Here is a 9,591-nt window from a genome sequence, read left to right as displayed (position 1 = left end):
ATCCTTACTCTACAGACCTGAGTTTTGGAGGAAGCGCTCTATGAACCTTAAATCATTACAGAAATGTGGGTTGTCTTCATGTTTCTCGTTATCATCCAGGCCCAGGCTGTGCTGGGATGGAGGAGGAAGAGGACGAAAAGCACCAACAGGAAGCGAAGGAACAGAGCCCTGAGTCAGGCTCTGGGCAGCCATCGTTGACAGGAAGGGCGGGGTCTGCCGGGTGACTTGGGGTTATAAGAGATCCAGAACCGGCAGCCCAGCCGTGCCTCCCCAGGGACCTTCAGGGAGGCTCCGGCTGCAGGAGGCCAGGATGCACACCATACAGGCACTCAGCTTCTGCCATGATTCCCATCGGGTGGGGTATGAAATGAGGAGTAGGTGGGATAGGGCGTGGGACACCCCTGTGGACCCCCGTGGCAAGAAGGGGAGGCTGGGAAGGTCTAAAAGGAGGCCAACATCAGGGCTCGGCTGAAGACGGTGACTTTGTGTCTTCTGGTGGCTCATGACCCGACTCTGAAGCAGCCACTCAGATCTTCTCATGGCTCCTATCTGGGCACCACAGGCTTCATTCTTGTCTTCGTATCAACTTGGCCGGCCTTAGAACCCAACTGACCCCAGCAAACGGGGAAAGAAGCCACGGCCGGAGTCCTGGGGTGCAGTGGACTTGACCCTGCTGAGGAAGGCCTGGGAGGATCCATCCCACGGTGGGTCACTGGGGTAGAGAACAACACTCACTTCTCCCCAGTCGCTGTCCAGGGCCTGGCTTTTAGTTCATGAGGAAGAAAGCTTATGATGCCTCTCCCCACACCCACATAGGAATTATTATCTTCCTGGCTTACTAACCTTGTTTGGAATTTGTCCTGTGGGAAGTAAAACTCTGTGTGTGTGTGTGTGTGTGTGTGTGTGTGTGTGTGTGTGTGTGTGTGCGCGTGTGTGTGTGTGCGCGCGTGCGCATACATACATGTGCGTGGGTGCCCCAGACTGTGTCCATTCCAAACACATGCTTACATGTAACTTCACTAAGGTCACTGTAACATCTATTGTATGATCAAAATTACCTAAAATTTATTTTACACATATCTATTTATGTACATATTTTTCCTGATTGAACGTAAGCTCCTTAAAGGACCGTTTCATTTTCATCATAGCCCTTTGGCAGCCCTCATTAGCAGAGTACTATGTATACAGTAGGCACTTAATATATGCCTGTTAATTGGTTGACTCATTGAGCACAGGATCAGAGCTCTAGAGCTCAGAGACCCCAGAAGGCAACTAGTTTAACCCCTTCATTCTACAGATGAAGAAACTGAGATACACGGAGGTAAAAATGATTTATCTGAGGCCACACAGGTAAGTAAGCGTCAGAGAGGCAGGGTTTGAACCCAGGGCCTTTCACTCCAGAGCCAGTATTATTTCTGGTGTCCCATACTCATATGCAAATTGCAGCCACATTAAAATCTCACTATGCTGGTTGTCTTTGTACCCTGCTGTGCTTAAACACTGGGCTTTGCACATAGTAAGAGCTTAATAAATGGTTTCTTTCTTTCTTTCTTCCTTCCATCCTTCCTTCCATCTTTCCTTCCTTTCGTCCTACCTTCCTTCCATCCTTCCATCCATCCATCCTTCCTTCTTTCCTTCCTTTCTCTCTCTCTCTCTCTCTCTCTCTCTCTCTCTCTCTCTCTCTCTCATTCATTCATTGACACTTTTAGCACCATAGGATTCAGAGCTAGAAGGAACATTAGATATCATATGGTCCCCTCATTTAACAAATGAGAAAATATCTTGGGACGGAGAGTGACTCGATCAAAGTCAAACAATTTAAGTATCAGAGAAGGATCTGAACCCATGCCCTTTGGCCATCAAGTCTAGCATTCTTTCCAAGGTCTTTGAGCTCGATGAGACATCCACCTCCTTCCTCCCCCTCCATCAGGAAGCACTTACCAAAGGTCCCGATCCATTCTACCTTGAGCCCAGGCTGCCTCCAACGACGGCGTCCCGGGCTGGCCTTGTCCATCCTCACGGGCCTAACAACGTGCAGCACTTCTAGGGCAGTATACTTGCTGATTGCTTCCTCATCTATTGCTCACAACAACCAGCTAAGACACTGCCAAAGAAACACTCACAGCCGGCCGGCCGGCCTGCCCGGGCTCTGGCCTCTTCTCCTCTTCCTGGGATCTAAAGGCAAGGAGACAAATTGAGGGGGAATACGGGGCTAGAGAGGAACCACGACAAGGGTAGGCAGAGACACGTGACAACTAGATGTTGGGGAGAACGAGTCCAGAATATACAGGGAGAAAGCTCAAAGACAACAGAAGACAGAGAAGTTAGAAAACCAATGGGAATGGAAGCTCCCCGAGGGCAGGGCGGGGACTCTCTCATCTTTGCCGTTTTACTTCCAGCTCCTGGCACTTGACCTTCTAGGCTTCATATTCCTTCTCAAACAGACCCCTGACTATGTTTCCAGTCTTCTTCCCCTTAGTTCTTCCTCCGGTATTGTCCGAACCAGTGACAACGATCTCCTGTTCCTCCACCAAGACGCTCCATCTCTCGACTCTGGCAGTGTTCACCAGCCATCCCTCATCCCTGCAATTCTCTCCCTCCTCCTCTCTTACCTCCTGGCTTCCTTCAGCTAACATCCCACCTTCTCTTTCTCTCTTTAAGGCAAGTGCCCTCCTTCTGGGATGATCATTTATTTATTCTATCTAGATTTCGTTTGCTCCCAGTTGCTTACCTGTTGTCTCCTCCATTTGGAACGTTAGCTCCTTGAGTGCAGGGATTATTTCATATTTTTGTATTTTTGCATAGATCCATGCATACACTCGATGCTTAATAAATGTTTACTGATTTTGTGAATTCCCTTTGCACTCAGACTCTCTGAATTTCAGGGCTACAAGAGAGCTCAAAGCTCAACCAGCCTACTCCACACTGAATGAGAATCCTCTGTGCCACATAGCCTATACATGGTCCTCCAGACTTCACTACCGTGGGCACCTCTAGAAACACACACACACACACACACACATACACACATATATACACACAGATACCTTTGAAAAAATATATTATGTGTATACATATACTGACATACACACACATATACATATATACATACATATATACATATGTGTCTGTATATACATTTTTTAGGGGCAGCTAGGTGGTACAGTATATAGAGCACCAGCCCTGGAGTCAGGAGGACCCGAGTTCAAATCTGGCCTCAGACACTTGACACTTACTAGCTAAGTGACCCTGGGCAAGTCACTTGATCCCAATTGCCCTGAAATAAGTAAATAAATAAACAAATAAATAAATACGTGTGTGTGTGTGTGTGTGTGTGTGTGTGTGTGTGTGTATAATTCCAGCCTTTCATAGTAGTGATTAGGCAATCCTGCTGCTAGGGTGCTGTGTAGACAGGGATGATGACAAAGATAAGTAATAATAAAAAGCCATCACTGGGTGACCCAGTCAAGGCAACTGGACTGAGATTCTAAGTCACAGAGGAAGTACTGGTCTGTCTGGAGAGAGGAAGCTTCCTTACTCAGAGTTCCTTCTACAGGGAAATCACTGGTTGGGTTATAAAACAAACCCCACCAGGAATAACTCCCTCCGGTACTTTACAGTTACTAAAAGCTTACGCTGAACTGTCTGAGTAGGACGGGCACCATTTTACAAATGGAGAAGTGGAGGCTGAGCCAGACTTGCTCATGCTACAAACAGAGAAGGGATGGGAACTGAGGTCCTCCTGGAGCGCAGGGTCTCGAGTTCCAGAGCCCAAACCCGAGCCTAGTATCTCCCCCTCCCTGGATCCCCAAACGACAATAACACTCAACGTTGACAATGTATTTTAAGGCACATGAAATGTTTTCCAGTTATTGTCTCATTTGATCTTTGTAGCAGCCCTGTGATGTGGGTACACTTCCTCCCTCTCTCCCTCCCTTGTCAGGCTTAAGTGACTCATCCAGTCACACTGCTAGGAGATGTTAGAGGCAGGATCCGAACTGAGGTCTCCGTGCACAGGTGACAAGGGGGACTAGCTAGAGAAGCAAAAAGAGACATACCCAGCCTGCCAAGAGGCCCCAGAAACCTACATTCTACCCTGGAATGCACAGCTCAAAAAAGAGGGCCAATGACTAGCACAATCTTCAAGGATGGAGGCAAAGGTCCATTCTCAGTGCCCCTTAATCTACTCAGCAGGGGCCTGTGTTAATGTTTACCAGAAGTCTAGTAACCCTCTGTTCCTTCTTCTGTCACTATGGGGAACAGGAAGGAATTCTGGCCTGTCTACAAAAAAAAAAAAAAAAAAAAAGAAAAGCTCCTACAATTCAGCAGTGTCCCTTCCCCCTCTCATCCCATCTCTGCACCCTCAACAGATAAGCTGTACCTGGGACCAAGACAAATTAGAAAAGTTCTAAACTTTACTAACATAGTAAACTTCACTAAACTTTACTAACACAATAAACTTTACTAACATAGTAAACTTTACTAACGTAGTAAACTTCACTAAACTTTACTAACACAGTAAACTTTACTAACGTAGTAAACTTCACTAAACTTTACTAACACAATAAACTTTACTAACGTAGTAAACTTCATTAAACTTTACTAACACAGTAAACTTTACTAATGTAGTAAACTTCACTAAACTTTACTAACACAATAAACTTTACTAACGTAGTAAACTTCACTAAACTTTACTAACACAGTAAACTTTGCTAATGCAGTAAACTTTGCTGATGCAGTAAATTTTACCAAACTTTTAGAAGTCTGAAAGAAAAAAAACTAACTTCCCAGACAGGGAGAGGAAAAAAAATCCCAGACAACCACTAGACTTTATCTCAAAGGCAAATTCTTCAGGAACAGATAGCCCGGCATGGCACAAGATCACAAGCAGACAAGCACCTTCCCCCATCTAAGTTAGGCACAAAGACAAGGAGGCAAACCCCCAAAAGGCCTGCTTTGCACCTTGTCCTGAACTCCCAAACAACACCCAATAGCACTGGGGGGCTTCAAAGGAAGCCCAGACCCAGGAAGTCAAGTCCAGTCCATTTGTGATTCAATGGACTACAGAATGGAAGCTCCTTGAGGCCAGGGGCGGGTGATTTTTGTTTTCTCCTCCCATTTTCTCTTTGCATTTCTGGCACCTAGCACAAATCTAGGATTTCATTGGTATAGTAACCTCCCAGGTCAGGAAACTCCCTCTACCAACGCAGGTTGTCATCCCTGAAACTTAAGAGTCTTAGAGAGATGTCCAGATTAAGTGACTTGTCTAGGTTCACATAGCCAATGTGACAGTGGCGGGACTTGAACCCAGGTCTTCCCTAGTTTTGAGGCATACTCTCTATCTAGTACTATATATACTATTATTTTGTTGTTGTTCAGTTGTTTCAGTCATGTCCGACTCTTCATGACCCCATTTGGGGTTTTCTGGGCAGGGATACTGAGCAGGGGGGTTCGACATTGCCTTCTCCAGCTCATTTTACAGATGAGGAAACTGAGGCCAACAGGGGGCAGTGACTTGCCCAGGGTCACACAGCTAGGACGTGTCTAAGGTCAAACTTGAACTCAGGAAGATGAATCTTCCTGCCTCCAGACCTATGCTCTGGTGCCACCTAGCTGCCCATCATGACTATTAATATTATGCCGTATGGCCTTGCTTATTGTAAACATGAAATCATCAACTAACCAACATGCATTCATTAAGTAGCCACGATACACCTGGCACAGTGCTGGGGAGAAAAAAAAAGCTCCTGCCTTCACGGAGCCCACATTCTGTCCCGGGAATGAAATACAGATCTATCCAGGGACACAGACGCTGACACCTGGGGAAATCCGAAAAGGCTCCTGAATGAGGCGGCATCTGAGCTGAGTGAGCCCTGTAGGGTCTGGGACAGGCTGAGGTAAGAGAGAAGGGCATTCCAGGCTTGGGGGACAGCATGAGCCAAGTCATGGAGGTGGGGAGATAAACATGAACATGAACATGAATGAGGGCCTAGTAAAGAAATCTGTGAAGTAAAACCAAATGTAGGTAAGCAAGATGAGGGCTGGGGAGAAGGCAGGACAAGAGGCACTAGACACAAGCTGCCTCTCCCTCCAGGCTTGCATGGAGGGAGCAACAGCATGATGGGGGGTAAAAAGAAATCTTCTCACAAGAGTAACTCAAAAATGTGCGTGGTTATTACATAGTATACATGGCCCCCTACACTCCTCTATGTAGTATGTATGTATATACATATATATTCAATTGCTGGCATTTACACAGTATTTTAACGTTTGCAAAATGATTCGCTCATGGGTACAACATGGCAAGGTAGATGCCACAAGCCTTCCCATATAACTCATTTTACAGAGGAATCACAGAAGCACAGAATGTGAGAGTTGGAAGAGACCCCAGCAGCTGCCCAGTCCAACCCATACCAAAGAGGAATTCATGAAATTTGGGTATAACCTACCCAGGAAGTCATCCAGCCCCTCCTGGAAGATAGCCAGTATGGGGTGGGCCTATGGCCCAAGGCAGCCAATTCTATTCTGGAACGGCTCTAATTATTAAAAATTTTCCTGCTATCAAGACTAAATGAGGAAATTGAGTTCCAAGAGGTTAAGTAACTCACCCATGGTCAGTTAGCATCAGAGACAGGATTTGGACCCAGGTCTTCAGAGTCCAACACTAGCCGTCATGCCTTTGCTGCCTCTCAGTATAAATATATTTTCAGCTGGAAGAGATGTGGAAAAATTGGGATACTAATGTACTGTCAGTGAAGTTGTGAACTGATCCAACCATTCTGGAGAACAATTTGGAATTATGCCCAAAGGGCTATAAAACTGCGCATACCCTTTGCCGCAGCAATACCATTGCCAGGTCTGTATCCCAAAGAGAAGAAGGAAAAAGGAAAAGGACCTATTTGAACAAAAATACTAATAGCAGCTCTTTTTGTGATGACAAAGAACTGGAAACTGAGGGGATGTCCATCAATTGGGGAATGGCTAAACAAACTGTGGTAAATGATTGTGATGGAACACCCCTGTGCTGTAAGAAATGAGGAGCAGGCAGACTTCAGAAAAACCTGGGAAGACTTGTATGAACTGATGCAGAGTGAAATGAGCAGAACCAGAAGAACACCGTACACAGTAACAGCAGGATTGTAAGGCTGAGCAGCTGTGAATGACTTGGCTACTCTGATCAAGACAAGGACCCAAGACAATTCCAAAGGACCCATGTTGAAAAATGCTATCCAACGAGAGAGAGAGACAGAGACAGAGACAGAGAGAGAGAGAGAGATCTGATGAACTGAGTGCAGACTGAAGCATACTTTTTTCACTTTATTTTTTTGTTTGTTTTTTGTGTATGTGTTTTCTTTTGCAACAGGGCTAATATGTAAATGTTTCACATGACTTTCACATGTATAATTTATTTCATATTCCTTGTCTTCTCAAGGAGGGAGGGAGGGGTAGTAGAGAGGGAGAGAATTTGGAACTCAAAATTTTAAAAAATAAATGTTAAATTTTTAAAAAACCTAATTGGGAAATATTTAATGAAATAAATAAAAACATATGAGGAAAAATAAATGACTATATTTCCGAGTCAGGTCCTTCTACTCATCTATAAGATGACAGGGCTAATGAGACAGTAAGAGGAGGTCAGAACACCCAGATCTGGTGTTAGGTGCCATTAACAATTACAAAGCCAATGCCAGGAATAATAATAATTAAGCTTTATGTAACTTTAAGTTCTGCAGAGCTCTTCACATGTCTTATCTCACTGGAGCTACCACCAGTTACAAAGAATGTTAACTTGCAGGTGTGAGGACCCACACATTCCATTCCCAGGGTTAAGGATCTCAGAGTATAGGGGCAAGGACTTGCTAAACTTCCACCAGCTCTGCCTCAGGGCTAGCCCTGAAACGAAGGAATGGGAGGAAGACGCAGGGAAAGGGGAAATCTCCCGAGGTCCTGAGATCCAAAGAAGGATAAAAGGAGTAGATGAGAACAGATCAGGGAGAGAAAAGAGAATAGTTAAAGGATGGGAGTGGAAGCTGGGGGTGGGGAGAGAGGGAAGAGGAAAGACAATTCAATCTAAACCAAATTAGCTGCATCCTTCCCTATGAGGTTGCCAGATAGATCAGTCACCAGTCTGGAAGATTCTGTGTGCAGTGGAAAGAACAATGGGTCTGCAGCCCCTGGGCCTGGTGCCCAGTTCTGTCCCTCACTAGCTTTGTGACTCTAAGTCACTTCCTTTGGGTCTCCCCATCTTCATTTATCAAATGGCAGGACTGGACTAGGCACTCTCCAAGGCCTCATCTTACTCATTCTGATCCTGTAGTCCAAATGTTCCCACCTGGATCTCCACATTTTAGAATAAATTCATCAGTAAGTGAAAAATTAGACTGATCGGTAAATAGGATCACTTCCCGCAAAGTACCAGATAAAGGAAATTGGGAGGATTGTGGCTTAAGAGTCAGGAAAACAAGAGTTAAAACCCTGGCTCCTTCGTTTACTTAGCTAAGTGAACCTCAACAAATCCCTTAATCTCTCAGTTTCTTCGTCTGTAAAATGGGTGTCCCTGCACTGCTTACCTTACAAGGTGACTGTCAAAAGAGCCTAAAAAGATGGAGAGAGGGGCACGGCTATCTTTGCTGGCAAGGGCTAGATTTACAGGGGTGGGGAACTTGCAGCCTCGAGACTACATGTGGTCTTCTAGGTCCTCGGGTGCGGCCTTTTGGCTGAGTCCAAGTTTCACAGAACAAACCCTTTTATTAAGGGGATTTGCTCTGTGAAGTTTGGATTCAGTCAAAGGGCTGCGCTTGAGGACCTAGAGGGCCACATGTGGCCTTGAGGTCGCAGATTCCCACCCCTGGGCTAGAACTCAGTCCCTGCAAAGTCTGGATGTTGTTCCAGACAGTGGCTTTTTGCCATCACTGTGATACTTCTGATTTAGTGCAAAGTAAATACCCGTGAGCCAACAGGAGCAGGATTTTCTGGCATTAAAAATATATGCATTTACAAAAAGTGATGTTGGGAAACACCTGTCACTAGGCACCCCTGCTCCACCCAGCCCAAGATGCTGTGATCCCCCTCCCCCACCCAGCGTCTTGGATCTCTAAAATACAAACGACCTCAAGGAAGTAGCCATGAATTAATTCTACCTTTCCAAGCACTTTATTAGCTTCCAATTGGTTGCCAGGGCTTCCACCTCCATAATCACCCCCACCCCCATTACGTTCTATTGCCATCGACAGTCGTCCTGACTTTTGTCTTGCCACTGGATTTCAATGAACAGAAGAGAAAGTGAGGTTGATGACTCTGTGCATCTCTGCCTCACTTAAATCAACTCCTGAGCAAGTCAAGACATCACCCTAGATGTCACTGATCCTCTTAGAGAACGAAGGACCACCACCACCACCACCACCACCACCACCACCACCACGACCACCAACAGCTACAACCCCAGTTGAAGCCTTCATCACCCAGCCTCTCGTAATTACCTAATTGGTCTCTCTGCTTCCAATCTCCTCCTTCTCTAATTGATCAGCACAGTGCCTGACCCATAGTAGGTGCTTAATAAATGCTTGTTTTCTTCCTTATGGCAATGGTGAC

Source organism: Trichosurus vulpecula, chromosome 2 (genome assembly GCF_011100635.1).
Source record: "Trichosurus vulpecula isolate mTriVul1 chromosome 2, mTriVul1.pri, whole genome shotgun sequence".
Lineage (NCBI taxonomy): Eukaryota > Metazoa > Chordata > Mammalia > Diprotodontia > Phalangeridae > Trichosurus > Trichosurus vulpecula.
The sequence above is the reverse complement of the archived record's forward strand: the minus strand, read 5'-3'. Positions refer to the sequence as shown.